Raw genomic sequence first — 27,100 nt, 5'->3', positions numbered from 1 at the left:
TTTCTTTTACCACAGATAGTTTAGAAAAATGAAAATGTAGATTGGAGTACAGATGGAAAACCCATGGTATTATATTAGGCAAAGGTTATAAATTACCTATGAAGAAATTTATAAAATCTTTGGTTTTTGTACGAGTAAAATTTGAAATTTTTACTTAATGTCTCCTTTAATCCTAGACTTTGCGAAATCTTAACAGTTACATTATGTGAAATACTGTGTGTGGATTTTCTATGGAAAATTAGTTTTAAAAATCAGTCTGGATTCTCCTTGTTGTTGAAGATCATTCTGCACCACTCTTCCCCACATAATTAGTGTGTATCAGGGGAATGCAAACTAAAGTGAGCCCAGTATGAATATAATTAGGGAGTTAAAGCTGCCAGAACTTACATCACAATGATTGAAATCTGAATGTAATATTTTGGTACCTTTGAAATTTTTGAGATTATTTCCCTATATTAGAATGGATCTGCGAGAGAATCCCCTTTTTTGGTTCAGCCATTCATTAAGCAAAAATATTAATACAGTGTCTACTATTGTCAGGCACTCTTCTACAACAGTGTACAACACTACAAAAATTCGTGTTCGTATGGAGCTTACATTCTAGTGAAGGGAGACAGAAGATGACAGATGAAATACATTGTATGGCCGATAGTAATAAGTACTGTAGAGAACAATAAAGGGTGGAAAGGGGAGGAGGAATGTTGGGAGGCATGGGGATTGGAAAAGATCACCACTGGTAGGCAAGTGGATGGTTTGAAGCAGAGACCATCATTTAGGAGACTATTGCAATAATTTGTGCGTGCTTGGTAGCAGTGGAGATGGTGAGAAATGGTTGGATTCTATTTTAAAAGAAGCCAACAGTTTTGGATAAGAACTAAGCTGATGGGTAAGAACTAAGAGGGAGAGAGAAGCAAGGCTAACAGTAGATGTTTGGCCTGAGCTAGTAAAAGCTTATTGTTATCATTTACTAAGATGGAAGACTGTGGAAGAGGAGCAGGTTTTGTGGGTTAGGTCGTGGTGAGGTTAATTAGGAGTTTGGTTTTGAACATACTAAGAAATGTATATTGAATGTCCAAGTAAACAATGTTGAGTAGGCAGTTTAGATGTATTGGAGGACAGTTATGGAGAAAGAATAACAGTAAATAATTGGGGGAGTCATCAGTTTGTAGATAGTACTTAAAGTCCTCAGACTGGAGGAGACCATGTAGGGAGTGAATGTAGATAGAAGTACTGTACTATTCTGTACTCAATTCCAGAGTGTGGGTTTTTTCCCCCACACCAAGCAATTCTTGGATATCAGCTGGATGTCCTACAAGTTGATTCTCAACCGACGGAGCCACCCAGGCACCCTTCACCTACAAGTCGATTCTATCTGTCTGGAGGTAGCATCAGATTCCACAGATTAAGGGCTTAGTCCTACAAAATTACCTTCCCTTTCAGATGCCAGTTGCATGTCCGGGTTGCTAACCTGTGATTCTGANGTCCCCACCAACATTCTTGAGTTTGGTTAATTTATGCTAGAGTGACTAACAGAACTTAAAGAAACACTTTACTTACAGATTACTGGTTTATTATAAAAGGATCTAACTCAGGAACAGCCAGATGGAAGAAAATGCAGAAGGCAAGGTATGAAGAAGGGGTGCAAAGCTTTGGTGCCCTTGAGGAACACACCACTCTTTGCAGATGTCCTGTGTGTTCACCAACCTGGAAGCTCTCTGAAACCCCTCCTAGTCTGTGTATTATGGAGGCTTCATTACATAGGCACAATTGATTAAATCATTGGCTGTTGGTGATTGATTCAGCCTCCAGCCCCTTGCCTCTCTCGTTGTCCCAGATGTCAAGTGGGTGAGACTGAAGTTCCAACCCTCAGATTTTTGTGTTTGGTTCTCCTGGTAGCCAACTCCCTACTCTAGGTGCTTTCTAAAAGTCACCTCATTAACACAACAAAAGATACCTTTATCGTTCTTGTGTCTTAGGAAATTCCAAAGTTCCAGTTGTTTTAGGAGCTTTGTGCCAGAAATAGAGCATATATTTCTTATTATAAATTATAGCATCACATTAGAGAGAAGAGGTCCAAGGACAAGCCTAGAACATTATGTATTTAGTGGGTAGAGAATAGAGAAATTCTCTATTGCAAAGAGAATGTGAAACATGAAAACCAGGACAGTGGGGTGCCCTGTTTCTTTTTTTTTTTTTAATGTTTTACTTATTTCTGAGAGAGAGACAGCGTGAGCAAGGGAGGGTCAGAGAGAGAGGGAGACACAGAATCTGAAGCAGGCTCCAGGCTCTGAGCTGGCTGTCAGCACAGAGCCCGACGCGGGGCTCAAACCCACGAACTGAGATCATGACCTGAGCCGAAGTCGGACGCCCAACTGACTGAGCCACCCAGGCGCCCGTGGGGTGCCCTGTTTCTTAATGGAGGAGTTTTTGTTAGTATCAGCTGCTGGCCACACATAGAAGGACTGAGACTTAATCATTGTATTAGCAGTGTGGGAGTCATTATCGACTTTATTAAGGCCAAGTTAAACAAATAAGTGGAGAAAAAAGCCTGATTGACAGGGATTCAAAAGGAGATGAGAGGGTGAGTATTGACAACACTTTTGAATTTTATTATAAAAGGGGAGCTATGCACACATGGTGTGTGAGTTAAGGGAGGGGGTTTATTTTTATTTTTGTTTTTAAATATGGGATGGGAATGATCCAGTAGAGATGGAATATTTGACAATGCGGTAGAGAGAAGAGGTAATTGCTGGAGCAGTTTCCTTGTATAGGTGGAAAGGATTGGAGATCTAGTATACAGATGGAAAGATTGGCCCTGGCCAAGTCCTGTCTTAGAGCATGGACCATTTAGTCATAACAAGTGGTATTATTCCGTAATGAAATGATGTTCTGTAATCTAGTGGAGGTTGAGAGTTTACTAGTTTACTAGTATAGCTTTAGCATACAATACTAGAGACCTCTTCTCGTCTTATGCTACCTGTAAATGCTTGTACATTTTTGAAGTCGGAGGATTAATGATCATCTCTTCCCTCTATGTTCCTGGTTTAACAGATTACCTGTAGTTTCTCAAATTGACCACTTATATTTCATGCATGTAACTCACGTTCCTCTCTTTTAAAGAACTTCATTGCCTGTGCAATTCCAAAAATAAACCCTTTCTTATGTCCTCACTGTACTCTGCATATTTGTACTTCTGTCAGAGTGTTTAAAACCCTTTCTTAATGCTTACTTACATGTCTCTCCTCCATTACTAGATTGTTGATACCTTGGTCCTACTCATTATTCAACCCTTGGTTCCTTCAGTACAGTGTTTTTGCTCTTCGCTCTGTGCCTGCATAATAAATTACCTCAAAATTTACCAGCTCAGAACCACATTTACTATCTTACTGTGGGTCAAGAATATAGGAATGGCTTAGGTGGGTCTCTTAGAAGGCTACAATTGGTGTTTTGACTGGGCCTGCAGTCTCATCCAAAAGTTTACTTCCTAGCTCTCTCACATGGTTATTGGCAGGATTTATTTTCTCCTTGGACTATTATTGGTCAGAGACCTCCCTTGGTCCCTTGTGACATGGACCTTTCCGTTGAGTGTCTCCCTCGGAGCAGGAAAGGAGGAGGGCAAGAAAGAGTGCCCAGCAGAAGAGAATATTAACAAGAAGGACATCATAATATTTTAACCTAATCAAAGAAGTTATATCCCATCATTTTTGCCATTCTTTAGAAGGAAGTCACTAGGCCCAGCCCACACTCAGAGGGAATTACACAGTTGTGTGAGTACCACATGCAGGTATCATTGGAAGTCCATTTTAGAAGTCTTTCACCCAGTCCCCAGTCCCTCGTTCTTTGAAGTGCTTAACACGTCGAGTGGATCAGTCTTCTCGAGCAGCCTCATGATTGGTGGCATACATTTTTTTTCCTTAAATAGTTTATTGTCAAGTTGGTTTACATATAACACCCAGTGCTCATCCCAACAAGTGCCCTTCTCCATGCCCATCACTCCCCTTCCTCTCTCCCCCACCCCCCTCAGCCCTGTTTGTTCTCAGTATTCAAAAGTCTCTCATGGTTTGCCTCCCTCCCTCTCACCATTTTTCCCCTTCTTCTCCCGCATCATCCTCCGTTAACTTCCTCCTAATCCACCTAATGTGGATTAGGATTTTCACTTTTCACTGATGTTAACTCATTTCAAAAAAGCAAAGCATCAAGGGCACCGGAAACACGGGTTGGGAGAACTGCTGAGGAGCAGCTGTTGCTGGACAGCGTCAGGCTGAGTCCTCACCTTCAGCCAGCCCTCTTACAAATGTATGTCACCACCGCATGTACCCCAGTGTTCATAGCAGCACTCTCAACAATAGCCAAAACATGGAATTACCTCTGTGACCTAAACAAAACCAGGAATACTGTTGAGGAAAATCAGAATACATGTATATAATTTAATGGGAATTCAAGGAGTAGCCTAATAGCAGGTGGTGTTTTGAGATAATTCAAGCTTCCCAGTCACTCCCAGTCCATATACTATTTTATGACCTGAATAGACATAATGGTGTATCAAAATCTGAGCAATTGAAGTATAGCTAAATTTTATCCCTACTATAAATTAATCTTTCTTTACAAAAATAAGCTCTTAACAGGCTGGGAAAAGTATCAGATCATGGACTTGGATTTTTTGGGGGATGGGGGAGTTTAAAATTGAGGCAATTTAATCTTCAGAAGAGACCTAAGGAATCTCATCACAGATAGACTCATAACATGTTTGCTATTAGCAAGAACTTATCCAGTCTTACCTTATTACTGATGAAGCAATTGGCTACCCAGTCAGTGATGTACCCCAGCTGCTGTAGCAGGGCCAGTGCCAGATCTCCGGCCTCAGATTTCCTTCGGTGCACCATACTACACGCCACGCCGCTGATAATCATCCTGGAACCACTTAGGGGTCTTTAAGAATACTTATGCCTGCCCCATGCCCAGACATTCTGAGTTAACTGGTATGGGGTATAACTTGAGCACTGGGGATATTTGAAAGCTCCAAGTTTGGGAACCTGCTCCACAAGGAATTAGTGTGCTGAAGGACTTGGAACCAGAATGAAATCAATAGTACAGACTTCCGTCTGTTCTGATCCTTAATCATATATTTGGCTAGGCTTTATCTGTGCAGTAAGAAAAATTCTTTACATTGAGAAATAGCCAAGAGTTCTGCTGAACAAAGGCTTTCTTAATAAAGCTGTCTTTTTACTCACTGGTGTGTGTTCTATAAATGAGATAGCCTGTAAAAAAATTCTTCCTGATCATGAAATAGGAGAATGGTTCTTTGACACTGATCAGGCAAGGAGAAAGTCTTCTGCCATCTGTGTCGTGGCACGCTCTGCCGTTGTTTTAACTAGATAAAATTCTAATTACTGTTAAACAGATTGTTTATGAGGGTTTTTAAAAATATTTTAGAGCAAGTGTATAAATATAAAGAGGCAAAGAAATGGTTCCAGATTTAAAAACAAAAGGCTTTTCCTTTGAAGGTAAGTTAATCAGGATTTGACATACTGGTTCTTTAATAACACATTTCTGTATAAGCCCTTGGTACTGCATGTTGCAAGGAATGTGAAATTTGCAGTTTTATTAGAACCATTTAGTGGGGGAGTCATGTACTCTTTGGTAGGATGCTGACTGAACATTGTAACTAGAAAATAGAATTTGTGATTAGTGAACAACACATTTTGTTTTAAGGTATCCTTTCCTTTAAACAAGATATTTTCTTCATCATGACGGATATGAGCAGCATGAATGAAAGTTAATAGGAGACTGTGATCAGATTGGAACATTTAAAGATTTTAGATCTTTTATTGAAGTAGGGTCAGGGTGGTGGCAAGAGGACAGGGTGCTATAGAGAGGTTAATGGGGGTGTATTTTTTATAGCTTNAGAGAGTGAATCTTAAGCAAGCTCCATGCTCAGCACAGAGCCTAAAGTGGGGCTTGATCCCATGACCCTGGGATCATGACTTGAGCTAAAAGCAAGAGTCGGATGCTCGGGGCACCTGGGTAGCTCAGTTGGTTGAATGTTCGACTTTGAATCGGGTCCTGAGCTCACATTATGTGGGTTGAAGCCCCATGTCGGGCTCTATGCTGACAGCTCAGAACCTGGAGCCGGAGGTAGGATTCTTTTCCTTGTGGTTGTAAGGCTGACATCTCAGGTGCCTTGCTGGCTGTCATATGAGGACCCTTATCAGCCTCTAAAGATCACCCACATTCCTTGGCTTGTGGAATTGTTTCCTCTCTTTTCAGAGCCAGCAACAAGGGTCATCTGTTTGACACTTCCAGCATTTCCTCCTCCTCCTTCTGTCTCATCTCTCTGATTCCACCTTTTGTCTTCCTCTTCCACTTTTAAAGGACTCTTGTGATTGATTAGATTGGACCCACTTGGATAATTTAGGACAATTTCCCCATCTTAATGTACATACTCTTAATTATAACTGAAAGCTTTTTTTTTTTTTTCTTTGCCGTGTAAGGAAAGCTGTGCTGGGGGTAGGAGAGAAAGGAGCAGTGGCCCTTTGAAGAGCCATTCTGTCTGTCAGAAGAGGCTAGGTCACTGGAGTCAAGGAAACCAAATGTCAGTAGCTGTTGAAAGTCTTCATTTGTCCAACAAATAATTTTTGATTTCTTACATTGTGCCAGGCGTTGCAGTAGGCGCCAGGACTATTGTGACGAAAAGACGACACTTTCCCTGCCCTGCCCATATGTGTACAGCATGTCCTTGTAAAAACAAGCAAAACAGATACAGCAGTGCTTTATGAAGGATTCTTCGTGTATTTCTTGTTTTTTTTTTTTTTTTAAATATTTTATTTATTTCTAGGAGAGAGAGAGAGAGACAGCGTGAGCAGGGGAGGGTCAGAGAGAGAGGGAGTCACAGACTGAAACAGGCTCCAGGCTCTGAGCTGGCAGTCAGCACAAAGCCCGACGCGGGGCCCGAACCACGAACCGCGAGATCATGACCTAAGCGAAAGTCGGACGCTTAACCGACTAAGCCACCCAGGCGCCCCCGTGTATTTCTTGTTTATGTAAGTTCTTTGAAAGCAGGTCCTAGTGTCTCTTGCTGTGGTCCTTTCCTCATCCCACACCAGAGCAGTGTTTCCCTGATACTGTTCACAAAGGCTTACTTCGGTTTTCCTTTGCATTGTTGGGAACCTGACTTATCTCTCTTTTCTGATATTTTCTACTCCAGAAGCAGTGAGGAATTTTGAGTTCATCAATCCAGACTCACATGACAATTTAAGATTTAATCAGATACCTGCTGAAGAATTTTTTTAAAAGGCCTTAAGAATTCTCAGCTGCTCCATCTTTTCTGAGTTAAAACTCCAAAGTGCTAAAGGTAGCTTTACAGATGCTGTCATCATATAAATTGACACTTTTGCTTTTTTCCCCCCCTGGTTTCAACAGCCAGAAGTACTTACCCAATTAGGAGAAAATCAGCAGTGCTTTAAGTCCTATATTCATCAATAGACAGTGAAGAATTGCCAACCCAGAAGCACATTAAAATAAACTTCTCAATATGGCTTTTCCGTGGATGGATAGCCTTTTAAAATAATGAAAGAAAAATAAATAAATGAATAAGATATATTAAAATCGTGAAAGAGATTGTTTACTACTCCTAGAGCTCTGTCTTCTTCATGAACAACTTCCTGTTGTGCTCCCACTATGTGCTGAGTGTCCGTCTAATTTTTGTGAAAAACCACAGGATTCTTACCAATTGTTCAAAGACTTTTAAAGCCAGTTCTTAATTTTTTCAGTGATGGTTGGGGTTATTCTATGCTATATAATTTCCCAAAGCAGCGATGAGGAACTTTAGTAATGATGGATTGGAATAAACATTAAGTATGTGAGATTTATAGATAATATACCATTATTAATTTTAAACTTGATCATCACAGAACTTTTTATCAGAACTATTGGCAAGTGGTTAAAATATATTGTTACACAGGTTTGGACTACAGAGTGTAAATGTCATATGGGGCCTTAGGGCATCTTCATTTCTATCTGAGCTTTCCAACCTGAATTCCTTCGTGATTCTTTGGTAATTTAATATTATTTATGGATGATTTCTTATTCATATGACTCTTCATGTCTCCAAACAAGTAGCTAAGTATATTTATACAAAATTTCATTTCTGATAACAGAAATTTTGGAACAGTGGATAGAAAATTTATTTCATTTGTTTATGTTGAGATGGCTATTGTCCTATTAAGTTTAGGTGATATTGATATGGGTCAAGGAACGTGATAGCTACTTTTATTTAGACGTAGTTTAATGCACTGTAATCTTTTTTTTTTTAATTTTAAACGTTTTTATTTATTTTTGAGAGAGAGAGAGCGTGAGCAGGGGAGGGTCAGAGAGAGAGGGAGACACAATCCGAAGCAGGCTCCAGGCTTTGAGCTAGCTGTCAGCACAGAGCCGAACGCCGGGCTCTAACCCACGAACCATGAGATCATGACCTGAGTGAAGTTGGACACTTAACCGACCAAGCCACCCAGGCGCCCCAAATGCACTATAATCTTAAGTGTTAATAGATAACGTTGATTTCTGTGGGCTTTTTTTTTTTTTTTTTNTTTTTTGGGGGTTTTTTTTTTTTTTTTTTTTTTTATGCTTCAGTGTCTTGGAAAGTGTAGTATCCGTTTGGATTTAGTTCATACACAAAAATTATTAAATGGAAATTTGAAGAGGGCTGGAAGTATTAACAGTACAATAATGAAAATGACTGAAGTTCTCTTGATATTTGTAAAAAGGGGGGAACCCTCCGTGGTTTTGGACATTAACATAAAGGAGTGACTTAAATACTTGCTTTGCCACAGAGATGAAATTTACTGACTTACTGAAAGCTTTTGACAGGTACATTTGCATCTTTAGAAGTCAGACTTGAATTACTAAAGCAGCCTTTGTTTAGTAAATTGAACATTTACTGAGAAGATTACATGGAGGAATAAGCGGACTGATGTGCTGTAGGCGCTGTGTCAGTGGGTGTTAAAACTAAACTGGCCTCAGTGAACTATTACAGCGACTGCACACAAATGGCTTCAGTTTGAAAGGATATGGTTCCAGATGTAAGTCATATATATTTTTCCAAATGTGTTTCTGGGGAAAATTAACCGAAGTTCTTGAAGCAGGCCATTTCACTTCTAATTGAATGTAATATTAGGGAAACAAAAAGCCTTAAGGCAAAAACTGTTGCTCACAGAAGTTTTTTTGTTTTCCACTTGAAATTAGTGCAGTTGGAGATTGGCTTTTAAAGAAAAATCTCCAGTTCTTTTAAAACAAAGTATAAAGTAAAATTTATACTTTAAAATACTATATTTTTAAAATTTCATACTTTAAAATTGTTACATTTACTAGCACAATCAAGGACAATTGTATCCTTTAAAACAAGTAGTCAGTGAGTTTTATTTAAATAAAATAGTTGCCAGAATATGATTTTTAAAATAACACCTGAGATAAACCTAGGGATCAAATAGATTAAATAATAATAGAGGTGTTTTCCGGAAAGGTAGGACCTTTTTACTTAGATTTTTAAATTTAAACCAATTGTTGTAGTGTGTAGATTTGAATGTTTTGTGCTATGTGTATGTATGGTATATGGAAGCTTATAGTAGTACTAAATTAGTTGAGGTAAAACTCTTGCAGAAGAATAGAATTCTGAAATATTATGTTACTTGATTTGTGTCCTTTCTTCACCTTCTTATTCAAACAAAGCAATTTTCCCTGATAACAAAGGTGGAAACAAATGATTATGTTTTACTCTCTCATTTTTAAAATGTTCTCAATACATTGGAAGTAGAACTAATCACATTTTTTTCCCTTCCTGGAATTCTCTGGCTATAAATCAATATTCTTTTTTTTTTATAATTAACTTTTTTTTAGAGAGAGAGAGAACATTGAGCAGGGGAAAGGGAGAAAGGTGAGAGAGAGAGAGAGAGAGAGAGAGAATCTCAAAACAGGCTCCGCATTCAGCGCTGAGCCTGTTGTAGGTCTCCATCCCATGACCCTGGAATCATGACCTAAGCTGAAATCAAGAGTTGGTTGCTCAACTGACTGAGGCACCCAGGGGTCCCATAAATCAGTGTTCTCTTTAAAAAATTAAGGAAAGCTCTGGGGCGCCTGGGTGGCTTAGTCGGTTAAGCGTCCGACTTTTGCTTAGGTCATGATCTCACGGTTCGTGGGTTCGAGCCCCGCGTCGGGCTCTGTGCTGACTGCCAGCTCAGAGCCTGGAGTCTGTTTCAGTCTGTATCTCCCTCTCTCTCTGACCCTGCCCTGCTCACGCTGCCGCTCTCTCTCTCTCCTAGAAATAAATAAAACATTAAGAAAAAATTTTAAAAAAATTAAGGAAAGCTCTTTTATGATGTCATTAAGTGCATGCTAGGATTTACTCTTCAGTTAGGTGAGATTGTGATTGTTGGCAGATTAGACTCTTTTGCAGGTGATGCACTGACTAGAGGAACTGACTTCTAGGCTCTTGATCCCCTAGTGATTCTACATGTTAGGACTGAGCTGAGAAATTTGTCATTCGTTCTATCTTAAAAGTAGCCAGAATTAACAAGAGGATATTTACAGACTGTAAAATCCAAACTAAATATCCTGGAAAAATCCTCATGACTTAAAGCTTGCTGTTCGTTTAAGTATGAGAAATTAATTTTTTAAGTGAACATGCAGTACAATTTATTTTGTGAACAGAAGATGAATTTTAACGTGTATAGATTCATGTAGCTGTCATCACAACCTGTATCCAGACGGTTCTACTAGTTCATAAAACTCCCTCATGCTTTCCCTTTGTGGTTGTACTCTCCCTATGCCACCCATAACCCCTGGCAACCACTTTGTCATTTTAGTTTTGTCTTTTCAAATATGGCCACTAAATGGGATCATAGAGTATTTAGCTCTTTGACACTGTTACACATGCATTTACTCAGCATAGTGCCTTAAGATTTCACGTGAACTAAGTTGTTTTGTATATCATTATTTCATTATTTTTATTGCTGAGTAGTAGCTAATTGTATTGATGTACCACTTTGCCTTAATTCATTGAAGGACTTTGAGTTGTTTCAAGTTTGTAGCTATTTTGAATAGAGATGTTATAAACATTTGTGTGCAGGCTTTTATGAATGTGAGTTTTCATTTCTCTTGGGTAAATACATAGTGGTGGGATTGTTGGTAATTGTATAATTTAACTTCACAAGAAACTGCCAGTTTCTAAATTGGTTGTGCCACTTTGTAGTCCCATCAGCAGTGTGTGATAGTTCTCGCTGTTCTGCCTGTTTGCCAGCGCTTGGTATGACCATAAACTTCACTCTGCAGTCCACCTAAACTTGGACAGGAGTAAGGAAAATATGGGACCTGTAGAACTGCAGCAAGAGCCCAAGGATTACAGGATATTTCAAACAGGTAGGGGTGAAAGGGTCCTCTCCTGAGTGACTGGAAGGAATGTCTGGGAGTTAAGGTAAAACGTAAGTGAGATTGATTAGATTTGTCCACGGTCAACAGTGGTGATCTTGCTGGTCCTGCCATTCCCGGACCCAAAGCGCTCCGTGGCTTCCACGATACTCATGCCCTCTTTCACCTTGCCAAAGACCTCATGCTTGCCGTCCAACCACTCAGTCTTGGCAGTGCAGATGAGAAACTGGGAACCGTTTGTGGTGGGTCCAGCATTTGCCATGGACAGGATGCCAGGACCTGGATGCTTCAGGATGAAATTCTCATCATCACATTTCTCTCCATAGATGGACTTGTCGCCAGTGCCATTATGGTGTGTGAAGTCACCACCCTGGCATGTAAATCTTGTGAAAGCGGGAACCTTTATAACCACATCCTTTCTTCCCAGTGCTCAGGGTACAGAAGTTTTCTCCTGTCTTTAGAACTTTGCAAACAGCTCAAAGGACACAGGGCTGGAGGGCTCACCATCCGCAGTGATATCGAAGAATGAAGAACACAGCAGGGTTGACCATGACTGGGCAAGTGCAGGGAGCTCTGGGGCTGCGGGGGCTGCAAGCAGTCATTCTTTTTAATTATGGCCATTCTAATATATTTGGAATGATATCTGATAATGGTTTTAAATTTCATTTTCCTAATAGTTAATGATGTCAAGCATTTTGTTATGGGTTTTTTGTTTGTTTTTTGCTATACATGTATTCTCTTTGGGGTCTGTCCATGTCTTTTGCCCATCTTTTAAAGTAATAGAAACTTTGGGGATAATTTTAGATTTATAGAAAAGTTGCAAAGATAATACAGAGAATCTTCTGTATTTCCCTCACCCACCTTCCTGTAATGATAACATCTTACAAAACCAAAATGAAGTACATTTATCAAAATGAAGAAGTCAAATTTGGTACCTTATTGTTAACCAAATTCCAAATTCTAAGCTCAGATTTTGCCAGATTTTTCCACTAGTCTCCTTTTTCTGTTCCAAGGATTCCACATTGCATTTGTTATGCCTCCTTAGTCTCCTATGGACTCTGGCAGTTTCTCAGTCTTTCCTTGTTTTCATGACCTTAATAGTTTTGAGTACTAATACTAGTCAGGTATTTTGGAGAATGTCCCTCAATTTGTGTTTATCTGATGTTGCCTTGTGATTAGACCAAGGCAGTGGCTTTAGGGAAGAATATCAAAGGTACGATAGTGAAGTTCCCTTCTCATCACATCATATTAGGAAGTATCTGATAATATCACTTGACTAAGGTAGTGTTTGCTAGGTTTCTCCACTCTAAACTTATTTTTTGTCTTTCCATCATCTGTTCTTTAGAAGTGAGTCACTAATTCTAGCCTGCACTCAAGGGGCTGTTTTGTATGGACGAGGGTCTGTCTACCTATATTATTAGGAATTCTTCCATAAGGAAGTTTGTCCCTTTCATTCATGCAGTCATTCAGTCATTTATGTCATTATGTACACTTATTTTATACATTGGCTTATAATCCAAACTATGTTATTTATTTTGTTGCTACAATTATTTCGTTGTTGACCCCTGTGCCCCTTTGGCATGTTTTGAGCACTGGCTTGATTTCTGGCATTACAAGGTGCTCTAAATTCATCCTGTATTGTCCCCACCCAACTCCTAGAATCAGTTATTTCTCTGAGCTCTGGTTTCTGGTATTGGAGAATGGTGTTTAGAGACCAGTGTCTTGACTTCTAGGTGTACTCCTTGCTGTTGGGGTGTCACTCTTTCTAGGCCTTTTCAGAGGATGGAGGTAGGAATTCTACATCTGTATACTAATTGACACTTCTGTACACATCTTTGTTTCTGTCTTTATCCATTTGTATTACACATTAAGCAGTATATATGTTAGGTTCATACCAATATCTGTGACACTGATCCAGTACCATAGGGTTCATTCTAGCTTTCTCATTTTAGCTTATCTGTAACTTCTCTGAGAACGAGAAACCTGGCCTATTATTCGTTCTACCCCAGTATACATGTAAAAATCAAATTCAGAATTAACCAGTACTCCCATGAGAAATAAATTTACCAACTAGACTACAGTGTTTATGTATAGGCCCTTTTGTATTTAGTGTTAAAGTTTCCACTTAAAACATTGTTTTCCAAAGTTACTTAAATCAGCTCATTTTCCTCCTAAGCTCTTCAGTGGGGTTTTGCCATTCGTTTGCAGTACTGTCCGACTGCATTCTATCTTGAAATTTCCTTAACATCTTTGTTGATTTTTAAAAATTTGCATACATTAAAGTTCGCCTTTTGCAATGTACAGTTCTGTGGGTTTGGGCAAATGCACAGGGTCATTATCCACTTATCCCAGTACCATACAGTTTCATCACTCTGAATATTCTTCTGTTAAAAGGTTCTTGATCTAGTTACAACTTGTGTATGTGTGGATATGGAGGACAGAAGCGTTCCTCACACCAGCATGCAATTCTCAGACATCAGGCTGGGCGACCTACAATTCAACTAAATTCTGACACCGTCTATCCAGAGATAGCATCAGATTCCACAGGTTAAGGACTCTGCCCACCCCACACCTCCGTGCACACACCTGTTGCAAGTCCAGGTTGACACCAGTGATTCTGACCCACCAGCTATAGATCAGAGGCTCCAATGACCCGCTCCTATGGGTTTGATTAATTTGCTAGAGCAGCTCACAGAACCCAAAGAAATATTTTACTTACTAGATTATTGGTTTATTAAAAAATATAACTCTGGAACAGCCAGATGGAGGAGATGCCTAGAGCAAGATATGGGAAAAGGGCGGAAAGCTTCTATGCCCTTTAGGAGCACACCACTCTCTCCAAATGCTCTTGTACTCGCCAATCTAGAAGTTCTTTGAAACCCTTCCTGTTGTGTTTTTATGGAGGCTTCATTACATAGGTATGATTAATTAGGTCATTGGCCCTTAGCAGTTGATTCAGCCTCCAGACCCTATCCCTTTCCTCGAGTTCCGGAGGTGGGGGGTGGAACTGAAATTTCCAACCCCCTGATCACATGGTTGGTTCTTTGGAAATCAGCCTCTGTCCTTCTTAGTTACTTTATATAAGTCACCTCATTAACATAAACCCAGTTGTGATGGAAAGGGGCCTGTTATGAATAACAAGAGACCAAATACAACAAAGGAGGTTCCTGTTGCTCTTACTGGCTCAGGAAGTTGCAAGGGTTTTTGGAACAGTGAACCAGGAACCATGGATGAAGCCAAAATACATTCGAGAGATATACTTTGGTCATCTGAATGGCCAAATGTTTGTATTTCTTATAAAACGCAAAATTGCACTAAGTTCTGACACCATCTGCCCGGAGATAATAGCAGACTTTGCAGGTTAAGGGCTCAGTCCCGTAGGACTGCCCAGCCCACAACTCCGTTCACACACCTGCTTTGTAAGTCACTCATTCCCGCATCCTCCATTCCCTGACAATCACTAATCTCTTTTCTTTTCATATTGTTTTGCCTTTTCCAGTGTGGCGTATAAATGCAGTCATGTAACTTTTTGATCTGACTTCTTTCACTTAGCAAAGTGCATTTAAAATTTTCCATGTCACATGAATCAGATGGTTCACTCCTTTTTATTGCTGCAGCCTATTCTGTTGTGTGCATTTACCACAGTTGTTTTATCCATTCATCTTGTTGAAACAACTTTCTAGGCCCAAGATAGAGCTGCTCCAGGTGCCACATCAGCAACCCTGTGAAAGCTCCTCTTGACCAGAAACCCGGTATCTCTAGTCAGCCAATCCATAAACACCAGGCCACCTCTGGGCCTTCTCACCCTACATGAGGTTGACTGTGTGGCCCTAGCCAGGCAGATATTTTCTATTTTTCTCTTCCTTGTTCTTTATTCTTTATTCTATAAAAGCTTCCTGCCTTCTGCCCCATTTTTCAGTTGTTGGAAGGGAGACTGTCTATCTCATAAAGTGTTGTATCACCTAAATTATTTCCTTTAATCGTTTTCTTTTTAAACAACCCATTGAAGGACATATTGGTTCCTTCAGTTTTTGGTGATTGTGAGTAAAGCTTCCATTAAACAATTGTTAGTACAGATTTTTGTGTGAATATGCTTTCAGTTGACTTGAGTAAATGTCTAGGTGTTTGATTGCTGGGTTGTATAAGTATAAATTTAACTTTGTAAGAAATCACCAAACTGTTTTTCAAAGTGGTTGTGCCATTTTTCATTCCCACCAGCAGTGCGTGTGAGTTCCTATTGTTCTCCATTTTTGGCAGCATTTTGTGTTAGTGTTTTTATTTTAACCATTCTGATCAGTGTGTTTTTTGTTCATATTTAAATTGGATTGTTTCCTTACTGCTGCATTTTGAGAGTTCTTTATTATTCTGGGCACAAATTCTTTGTTGCATGTGCAATTTACAAACATTATCTTCCTGTGTGTATAGCTTGTGTTTATATTATGTTAAAAAATTTTCTAGAGCCAAAGTTTTAAATTTTGATAAAGTCCGATTTATCCCTTCTTGCTTAATGGGTTGTATTTTGTCATCATGTCTGACAATCTTTACCTAGCCTTAGGTCACAAAAATTTTGTCCTGTTTTTTTTTTTTGGTGGGGGGGGAAGGTAAAAAGTTTTATAGTATTATATTTTACATTTAGGTTTATGATCCATTTCAGTTAATTTCTATATGAAGTAAGAGGTTTAGGTAAAAATTAATTCTTTGTTTTACATTTGGATGCCCAGTTGGTCCAGCACAGTGTGTCCTTTTCTTGTATTATTTTTGCACCTTTATCAAAATCAGGCGTGTTTGTGCGGAGCTGTGTGTGGACACTATTCTGATCCATTGGATTGCATGGTTCCTCCAACTTTTTTCTTTTATTAAATTTGTTTTTAATAGTTTTGGCTATTTTAGATTTTTTTTTTTGTCTTTCCATATTAGTTTTAAAATCAGCTTATCTACAACAACAAAAAATCCTGGGATTTTGATTGGAATTGCATTAAATCTGTAGACCAATTTGGGAGAGAATTGACATCTTTACTATTTTGAGTCTTCCAGTCTGTGAACTCAGTATATCCTTTTATTTACTTGCATCTTCTTTGACTTACTTCATTGGCATTTTGTAGCATACAGGTCCTGTTCATGTTTTATCAGCTTTTAAGTATTTTGTATCTAATAAACTTGTATTTTAAGTACTTAATAAAATATTAAGTATTTTGTTTCTATGAAACTATTTTAAATAGCANTTAGTTCCAGGAGGGGTTTGTTTGTTTGTTTGTTTGTTTGTATTCCTTGGAATTTTCTAGGTAGACAGTAATGTCTTTTGCAAATAGGGACAGTTTTTCTTTCTTGCTAGTCTTCTCAGTCTAGAGTTAGTCTGTTTTTCAAATATTTGGTAGATTTCATTAGTGAAGACATCTGGGCCTGGAGAATTTCTTTTTTTTGAAAGTTATTAAGTACAAATTCAATTTATCTAATAGTTAAAGCCTGTGCAGCCTATCCATGTCATTGTATGTGAATGTTAGTAGTTTGTGGTTTCAGGGAGTTATGTGCATAGAGTTGCTCACAGTATTTCCTTGTTCTTCTATAAATGTTTGTATGGTCTATTGCAAAATCTCCCCATTTGTACTTGTACTGGTACTGAGAATTTATGTCTTCTCCCTTTTTGTCTTTGTCATTCTTGCTTGTATTGATCTTTCAAAGAGCCAGTTTAGGTTTTATTGATTTTTTTATATTAATTTCTTTTCAATTTCAATTTCATTGATTCCTGCTCTTTATTATCTCCTTCCTTCTACTTGTTAGTTTGCTCTTCTAGTCTCTTAAACTGAGAGCTTAGATTGTTTAGATTTTCTTTTTTCTAATGTATTTTGATGCTATAACTTATCCTCTAAGGACTGCGTTAGCTGCATCCCACAAATTTTTTTACATCTTACTTTTGTTGAATTCAAAATATTTTCTGTTTCACCTCTGACCCATGGATTACTTACAAGTGTGTTTTGAAATTTCCTCCTCTTGGGAGAATATCTTGTTATCTTTCTGTTATTGATATTTAATCTAATTTTATTTATTACAGATAACATCCTTTGTATGATTTTAATTTTTTAATTTTGTAAAGGTTTGTTTTGTGATCCAGTGTATTACTTTTCTGTTGCTGCTTTCAGAAATTACTGCAAACAGTGGCTTAAACAGGACAAGTTTATTGTCTTACAGTTCTGAAGCAAGTTTCACTGGGCTAAATGCCAGGTGTCAGCAAGACTGTCATTTTTTTCTGAAAGCCCTGTGGGATAATTTGTTTCCCTGTTCTTTCCACCTTCTAAAGGTGCTCACTTTTCCTTGGCTTATGGCCCCTTTCAGGAGTGGCTCACTACTTAATGGTATTGTATTTAAAGAATGCTTCTTTCTACTATTTTTTCTGATTTTCTCGTAATTGACGTGTTTGGATCTTTTACATTTAATGTAATTATTGATATGTTTGAATTCACATCTACCATTTTCTTATTCTTTCTTTCCATTGGTTACCCTGCTTTTATTTATCAATTTTCCCTTTCCTGCCTTCTTTTAGAGTGTTTGGTGTGTGTGCGTGCATACATGTGCGTGTGTGTGTGTGTGTTCTGGTTAGGTATTCCGTGATAATTCATTGATTGTTTTTAATTATATCTTTCTATAGTTTGTTTTTAGTGATTCCTCTGGAAGTTACAATGTGCTTAACTTTTCACACACTACTTAGCATCGAGATTTTGCTACTTTATGTGGCACATAGAAACTGGACCATCATACAGTCCCTTTACTATACCCCCCACTTTATGCTGTAGTTGTGTTATATACTGTATGTATGACATACATTGAAAGCTCCACCACAGAGTGTTATACTTCGTGCTTTCAACTGTCAAACATATTTAAAGAACTCAGGAGGATAAGAATAGTCTATTATATTTAATTCAATGTTTAGCAGTTATATTGCTCTTCCTTACTGATGTTTCAAAATTTCCTTATGGTGTTATTTACCATCTGTTGGAAGAATTTCCTTTAGCAATTCTTTTAAAGCACTCCTGCTGTCAAAACATTCTCTAAGTTTTCCTTCATCTAAGAATGTCTTTATTTGACTTTCATCTCTGAAGGATATTTTTGCTGGTTATGGAATTCTGGGTGGACAGTTCTTTTCTTTCAGCACTTTAAAAATGTTCTACTTCCTTCTGGTCTGCATGATTTCTGAAAATAGATTCGCAGTCGTTTGAACACTTCCCCCCTCTAAGTAATGTTAAATTTTTCTGGCTGCTTTCAAGACTTTTTGTCTAAAGTTTTCTATATGTGGCTGCTCATGGACTTCTTGGTGTTTATTCTGTTTGGGGAGTTTGCTGAGCTTCTTGAAACCCTAAGTTTTTGTCTTTCAACAAATTCAAGAAATATTGTAGTCCTCTCTTATTGGGATTTTTTAAAAGTTTATTTATTTTTGAGAGTGTGTGCATAGGCAAGGAATGGGGGTTAGAAATGGAGAGAGAGAATGCCAGGCAGAGCCCAACACAGGGCTTGCTCTCACGAACTGTGGTATCATGACCTGAGCTGAAATCAAGAGTCAGACACTTAACCGTCTGAGCCACTGAGGCACGCTTTGTGTTGTTGGGATTCTAGTGTCACAAATGTGAGATCTGAGGCAGTCTTCCCTTTTTTTAAAAATCTTTTTCTCTACTGTTCACAGAGGGTAATTTCTGTTCATCTGTATTCATTGACTACATCTTTTGTCATTGCTTTTCTACTGTTGAGCTCATCTAGTGAGCTTTTAATTTTGGCTATTGATATTTTTTCACTTATGAGATTTGAATTTGGTTCTCTTTTTATATCTTCTGTTTCTTTTTTGAGACTTCCTATTTTTCCATTTGTTTCAAGAATGTTTGCTTTTACTTGGTGAAGCATTCTATGATGGGTTGCTCTAATATCTTCTGTATCTTCCTCAGTTCTAGCATCTGTGTTTTCTTGGTGTAGGCATCGTTTCCCATACAAGTTGAGGTTTTTCCTGGTTCTTCATTTGCCAAGTAATTTTGGACTATATCCTGGACGGTTTGACTCTTATGTTATGAGACTTTGGGTCTTGTTCATTTCCTGTGCAGAAATGTTGACATATTTGTTTTAGTAGGCAAATAGCCCAGTTAAGACTACAAGTTCCTGTGGGTTGTGGCTACAACATTAGTTTGATTTTCAAAGCCTTTGCCATGCTCTTTGGATCTGTCCCACATGTGCACCACACATGGGTCAGTCTGGAACTTGGGTAGTGGTCTATATCATAGTTAGGTCGCAAAGTCTATGCTTGTTTGGGTCAGATCTGCACGTGTGCTGCTTGAGGTGAGCCTGGGAGATCATAAACAACTTTGAAGCATTGCTTTTCTAAACTCCTCCTTCTCTGGGTTCTCCCAGTCATTTCTGATTCTTCAGGACTCCCCTTTTCTCTGACCAGAAAGGTGGAGCTTTATTTTTTCTTCTCTAATGTGCAGTCCCTACAGCTGTGCCCATATCCAGGGCCAAGTGGCAGAACAACAGAGAAAGCAACAGGGAACCACCACATCCTCTTTGGACCACAGCTCCTCTAATCAGAGGGAGGTTTTCCCTTCCTCAGAGTTTTAGGGTCCCAGTGGGCCTCCATTGCCATAACTGCTACAGGAAGTGGAGCTTGAGGGAATGGGGGAGGGATTTCCTCACTTTTTTTTTGAGTTAGAAGATCCTTTTTCCTTTCCTAGAGCCAGCACCACAGAGCTTCTGTCTATACTGATGCCCACTTCTAGTTTTGGGGTTGTATTCAGTTCAGGCTGGAGGATACTCAAACTGGAGGGTTACATACTGGAAAATGTTGTTTCAGTGGTACTTCAAGTTCTGGTCTTCTTACCCAATCTTTGTGCTCCTGTTTAGTTTTCAGAGTTCTAAGGTAGCTGTTCCAAAGGGTACCTGGGTGGTTTAGTTGGTTAAGTGTCCAACTTCAGCTCAGGTCATGATCTCACAGTTTGTGAGTTTGAGCCCCATGTTGGGCTCTGTGCTGACAGCTCAGGGCCTGGAGCCTGCTCCACATTCTGTGTCTCCCTCTCTCTCTACCCCTTCCCTACTCACACTCTGTGTCTTTCTCTTTCAAAAGTAAAATAATAATAATAATAATAATAAAGTTGTTTATGTATTCTATCCAGGTCTTGTTACTACCTTCACTCAGAGAGATAGGTTGGAGTATCATAACTCATTTTATTGAACTAGAAGCTGACTTAAAAGCTTTAAATTTTGTTTCTCTAGGAATTTGACAGAAAATTGAAGTTTTGATCAAATGTATTTTGAGTTTGAAACCAGACATATAATAGAGTTTAGATTCTTTTGTTTAATTAAGGTAAGGTTGCTTGGGAAAATTAATCAAACCCGCACTATACATTTTGAAATTTATTTCATGTGTGTTCTCTATTAACATATTTTTTCAGTCTACCTGAGATTCCAAACTCAAAGCATTTTCATGTTTTTTTTTTTTAACCGTGTAAATAATTGATGTTACACTTCTAGATTTAAGAGTACATAATAACTTCTAGGAGTAAGGGAACAGGTGATTATTTGTTTACTGAGCATATTGTATATTGATAATTGAATCTGTTTGCCTGGTGGCAGGACTCAGCAAACTGTGGTCTACAGGCCACTCACCTATTTTGGTAAATAAAATCTTACTGGAACACAGTCACACGCATTCATTACGTGTTGTCTGTGGCTGTCTTAGCGCAGCAGTGGCAGAGTTCATGAGTTTCAGCAGTGTCCTAATCGCCTGCAAGCCTAAAATCTAGCCCTTTAAGAAGAGTTGGTTGACCTTTGGCTTAGAAAACTGAATCAGAGCATCTCAGCCTGCTATGTAATTATATGTGAGAGGATAGACAACTTTAGTTATTGGTAAGTGTTGTCGTGTATAAAAACTAATTAGAGGTTATTTTTTTAGAAAGGGGTGTTAATTTTCTGAAGTAATTGATTTTAAAAATAATTCTGTAAGCAGTTAAATTTTGCTTAGATTTTTAAAAAATTGAAATTTATGAAAGGTCAAGCTACTTCCTGCTCTGAAAGAAAAAAAGGTACACAAATGTTTTAAATTCTGTTTTCCTTCTTAGTAGATTTAAACAGAACTAGTAACATTTTGGAAGTAATCATTACGTGTTTTAATATCTGTCCTAGTAACGGAAGTATTTTAGAGTATATAAATTTTTAAATGAAATAAAACTGATTCTGATATAAAATTGTGTTTTAGTGGTTAAAGTTGGAATTACATTTCTCTGAAATTTATACTGGATCACTTATACCTGTTTGTGATTCCTAAAATTATGAGTATTTTTAAAACGTAAGATAGAAGGAGAAATTAAAATTTGGGCCTACACAGTTTATAAAATGTTTTCCAGGCTGCTTAGGAATTTCTTGGTGAAAGAAAGACGTATATATTTTTTAATGTTTATTTTATTATTTTTGAGAGAGAGAGAATGCGTGGACAGGAGGGAGGGGTGGGGGAGGGACAGAAGATCCAAAGCAGGCTTTATGCAGAGAGCCCGATGTGAGGCTTGAACTCTTGAACTATGAGATCATGATCTGAGCCGAAGTTAGACACTTAACTGACTGAGTCACCCAGGTACCCCAGAAAAGCATTTTTTTCCTTATAGATGGACATATATATAAATTTGAATTTCCAAGCAATATCAAACAAAGGAATGTTCCTCTTCTGGAAACAAAAATCTGAAAAATAAATTCTTTTGTTGCTATTTTCTAGGTAATGTTAACAAAACATTTTTCTAAAATCTTTATATCATAAGAAGTCTTTGATTTGAAAAATAGTCTCTTTTATAACATGCATAAAGCTGAGATACATTTGGTTTTCTAATAGACTTGTGTGAGGTATCTTTGTTTATGTTCTTACAAAGTGAATTTTAAACATTTAAAAATTTACTTTTTAAAGGGAGGAATCTAGAATTTTATCTGAAAGAATGTATTTTGCATTATTTTATATCATTTTATACTTAAATCAGTATAGACTTAGAATTAGCATACCTATATATTTGAATTATGAAAGATGGATAAAATTAAGCAACAGAAGAATTGATAGGACTCTTGGTAGCTTGAATATGTGAATGAGGTGATCGTAGTATTATGCATGTTTAGTTGTGATCTAAATTGAATGGGTTTTGGAAAGTACCTATCTGATTCATAGACTGAGACTTATGAATAAGAATTCCCTTTTAAATGATGGATGATATAAGAAGGTACTGCTAAAGCTTTTTGCCTCTCAAAATCATGTCTAAAGAGGTCTTTTTAAAAAAATTTTTTAATGTTTATTGATTTTTTGAGAGAGAGACAACATTAGCAGGGCAGAGAGAGGGAGACATAGAATCTGAAGCAGGCTCTAGGCTCTGAGCTGTCCACACACAGCCTGATATGGGGCTCGAACTCACCAACCATGAGATCATGACCTGAGCTGAAGTTGGAAGCTTAACCCACTGAGCCACCCAGGTGCCCCTTGAGATGTCTTTTTTTAAACTTCTCCGATTTATGTTTTGTCATAGTCCTTCCATACAAGCTTAGATTTTTCTAGGTCAACGTAGAATATTTCATTTTAAAAATCAAATACTGAGCCATTGTTAATTTGACAGTATGACTGCAATTAGATACATGTGTTGAAGACAGAGATAGAATTTCTTCTTTACATTGAATATGCTGCATGTTTTTTAGAGCATATATGTCTGGATAAGAAAGGTTGGGTGGACAAGTTAGGAATTTTTTCTGAATGTTAATATCTGAGTCCATTTGGGCTTCTATAACAAAATAATGTAAACTGGGTAGCTAATAAACTATAGAAATTTATTTCTCACAGTCCTGGAAGCTAGGACGTTCAAGATCTGTGCTAGCAGATTTAGTTTCTAGTGAGGACTTTCTTTCTGGTCCATAGACCTCTGCCTTTTCCCTCTGTTCTCCTCACATAATGGAAGGGGTAAGGAGGCTCTCTTGGACCACTTGTCTAAAGGCACTCATCTCATTCACAAGGGCTCTGCCCACATAACCTAATCACCTCCCAAACGTCCCTCCACCAAGTATCATCACATTGAGGGATAGGATTTCAACATGAATTTCCAGGAGATGCAAACATTCAGATTTTTAATTTTGTAGATCCTGATCAGTGTCATCATGTATAGCCTTTAGAGCAATAAAGTAATTTGGAAATAAACCTTTAAGGTTTATCATTACAGTAGATAATGCAAAAAATGTTACTTTATTTGATCATTATGGGATTTTCTTCAACTTGTTATTTTAGAATAATTTTAGATGTAAAAATAAGTTCTAAAGATAGTATATAGCTTTTGTATATTTTTCACTCAGCTTTCCCTAATGTTAACATCTTATGTAACCTTGGTACAATGATCAAAATTAAGTAATCAACATAGCCTACTAAACTGTGGACTTTATTGGATTTCAGCAGTATTTCCACAGATGTTCTTTTTCCAGGATCCCACATTGCATTTATTTGTCATATTTCCTTTATCTCCTCTAATCCTTTGACAGTTCCTCAGTCTTTCCTTATCTTTCAGTCATACTTTGGAAGATGATTAGTCAGGTACTTTGTAGAATGTCATTCAGTTTGGTTTTCTCTGGTGTTGTCTCGTTGTTAAAGTTAACTTCTAGATTTTGGAAAAGAATATAAAGAGGGGTGTACAAAGAGAATTCAAAGAATCAGAGAGGTGATGTGTCCTTTTCAGCATATATCAGAGATTATGTGATGTCAACATGTCTCTTTACTGGTGATGTTATTAACCTTTATCACCTGATTAGGAGGTGTCTGCCTTATTTCTCCACTGTACAGTGACTGCTTTTTCCTTAATAAATATTTTGGTGAAAATACTTTGAAGTTACACAAATATCCTGTTTCTTTTTGGGTTTATGGCCACTAATTTTGGCGTTGATTGGTGGATCTTGCCTGAAGCAATTACTAGTCTGATTTTTGTTTTATTTATTTCTTCTTTTTTTTTTAAATGTTTATTTATTTCTAGGAGACAGAGAGAGAGAGACAGCGTGAGCAGGGGAGGGTCAGAGAGAGAGGGAGTCACAGACTGAAATAGGCTCCAGGCTCTGAGCTGGCAGTCAGCACAGAGCCTGACGCGGGGCTCGAACCCACGAACCATGAGATCATGACCTAAGCGAAAGTTGGACGCTTAACCAACTAAGCCACCTAGGCACCCCTGTTTTATTTATTTCTGAGAGAGAGACAGAGACAGCGTGAGCAGGCAAAGGTCAGAGAGAGAGAGAGGGAGACACAGAATCCGAAACAGGCTCCAGGCTCTGAGCTGGCAGTCAGCACAGAGCCCAGTGCAGGCCTTGAACCCGCGAACTGTGAGATCATGACCTGAGCTCAAGACCTGAGCTAAAGTCGGAGGCTTAACCGACTGAGCCACCCAGGCGCCCCTAGTCTGATTTTTTTTTTTAAGTTCACTTATTTATATTGAGAGAGAGAAAAAGAGAAGATGTGAGCGCAATGTGAATGGGGGAGGGGCAGAGAGAGAAGGAGAGGCAGAATCCCAAACAGGCCTCAGGCCTCATCTCTGTCAGCATAGAGTCCGACATGGGGCGTGGTCTCACCAGTCATGAGCAAAAATCAAGAGCCCTAAACAACTAAGAGCCACAGGTGCCCCTGATTTATCTTAAGTAGGCATGGAGCTTGAACAAACCGTGAGATCAAGATTTGAGCTGAGATCAAGTGTTGGATGGTTAACTGGGGCACACAGGTGCCCCTATTTTGATGTTTTGATGGTGATTTTCTATTCCACTTCTTTCTTCTACTTTTATTAATTATAATTCTTCTGTAAGAAAAAGTTTTCCTTCCCCACATTAACTTATTTTGTTTAATCATTTATATCTATACACAGTCATGGATTTTTATTTTATTCTCTGGATTAGAATCAGTACTAGTGTTTATTTCTTTTGTTACATTGTTTCAGTTGTGGCCACTGGGAGCCCTTTGAAGTTTGGGGCTTTGTCCTGTCGACACCTCTTTCTCTCCCGCAGGCCCCCCACCCCCCAGCCATTTCTTATCTCTACAAGATGCTCTAGGCTGTCTTCTGTTTTTCCTGCCCCAGGCCTGAAATGGCTCACATCCCCAAGGAGCCCAGGTCTATCTCATTGGAAAATAGTATTTAAAAACCAACATTTGGGTGCTAGGTGTGCTCATTGCTGCTGAGGCATTAACTGCTTCTAGGCCTTTCAGACCTAGAAAATGCGTGCATGTATACTAACCCACACATGTACACACATCTATGTTTATTTCTTTATGTACTATCTGTATGTATATAAAACACTATTTGATGCTGATACTTCCAACTCCAAGCTCGCACCATAGGGATTATTCTAGCATTTCCTTTTGCTTATTTGTAATTTATTTTGCCCACAGTGAGAAGCATGACTCTCATTATCTGCAGTTTAATTATGTATTTGCTATCCATGTATGTAGTAGTTTCAGAATTGCTCAGCCATATACTTCTGAGAAACAAATTTACTAAATAGAATACAGTGTTGTGTACAGTTCTTTTTATCTTTATTCTCACAGAATCTAGCCCAAATGCTCTTTTCCAAAGCTAGGTCAGGTCTTTTCTCCCGTATCCCCTTCATTCGGCTTTGTCATTCATTTGTAATTCAGTTAGGTCCAGTTTTTCACAGTTTGTTTCCATCTTTAGTTTCCCTGACACTCTGGTGTGTTTTTAAAAAAATTTGTCTTCAATAAAATTCACTCCTTGTGTTGTACAGCTCTATGGAAGAATCATATACCTCCCCATAAGAGTTCCATCATCCACAGAATGTTCTTCTGTTGCCCTTTTATAATCAATCCTTTTTCCCAGCCCCATTCCCAAACCTAGCAAGCACTTAATGTGTTTTCCATGCTTTTAGTTAGTTAGCTTTTTCCAGAATGTCATATAAATGGGATCATATAATATGTAGCCTCTTAGGACTGGCTTCTTTCACTTAACAAAATGCATTTGATATTCATCTCTTGTTATGCCCAGATCTCCGTATCCTCACCGACCAGAGATCACCAGGGAGACCGAGTCACGCACGCAAAGGCAAAGGGCTTTATTACGAGCTCGAGCTCGGGCTCACAGACTTCACCAGTGCTGTGGATCCGTGCTGAGAGCCCCGAACAAGGGCAGAGTAGGGTTTTTATGGGGTTTGAGATGGGGGAGTTACAAAAGTTGTGACATGGGAACAGTGATCCAGTCATAATTATACAACATCATTGACAGCGGGTTTGACCATACACATTGTCTAGAGTATTCGTTACTTTTGGTGGGATCCAATTACAACATTTAGAGTACCTTTAAATTCAACCAATCACAGAGCGAGCCTAGGGTCTTATTCGGTGACTAACAGGTTAACTTTAACATTAGGTGACAGGGTCCTATCTATAGTTTCTATCTCCAGGCCTCTCCCTTAACAATGTGGAGGGTGGTCGCTGGCCTTTCCTGATTGGGTGTTGCAAGAGTGGTTACTCCTGCCTTGGGCAATGTGTAACTACCTGATAGTTTCGGGGAAGCTGAAACTCAGGCCTTCTAGTTTAGAGGGCAAACTTAAAGCCTGTCATAGAGTCAGTTTGGTTTAGACGTTTAGACTTGTGGCCTTATACTATCTGTTGCAGAAATCACTAGTTTCTTTCTTTTTATTGCTTAGTAGCATTCCCTTG

The 27,100-nt window shown here is 38.5% G+C and overlaps 1 protein-coding gene and 1 pseudogene across 2 annotated transcripts in view; one reads left to right on the top strand and one right to left on the bottom strand.

Moving 5' to 3' along the window:
* GLCE (glucuronic acid epimerase) overlaps window positions 1-27,100 on the top strand; it is a 110,563-nt gene that overhangs the window by 36,174 nt on the left and 47,289 nt on the right. The gene's annotated exons all lie outside the window — the stretch shown is intronic.
* LOC144218653 (peptidyl-prolyl cis-trans isomerase A pseudogene) lies at window positions 11,486-11,969 on the bottom strand (annotated as a pseudogene).

This window comes from Crocuta crocuta, unplaced genomic scaffold (genome assembly GCF_008692635.1).
Source record: "Crocuta crocuta isolate KB4526 unplaced genomic scaffold, BGI_CrCroc_1.0 scaffold130, whole genome shotgun sequence".
NCBI lineage: Eukaryota > Metazoa > Chordata > Mammalia > Carnivora > Hyaenidae > Crocuta > Crocuta crocuta.
This window is presented reverse-complemented; position numbering and strand designations above follow the sequence as displayed.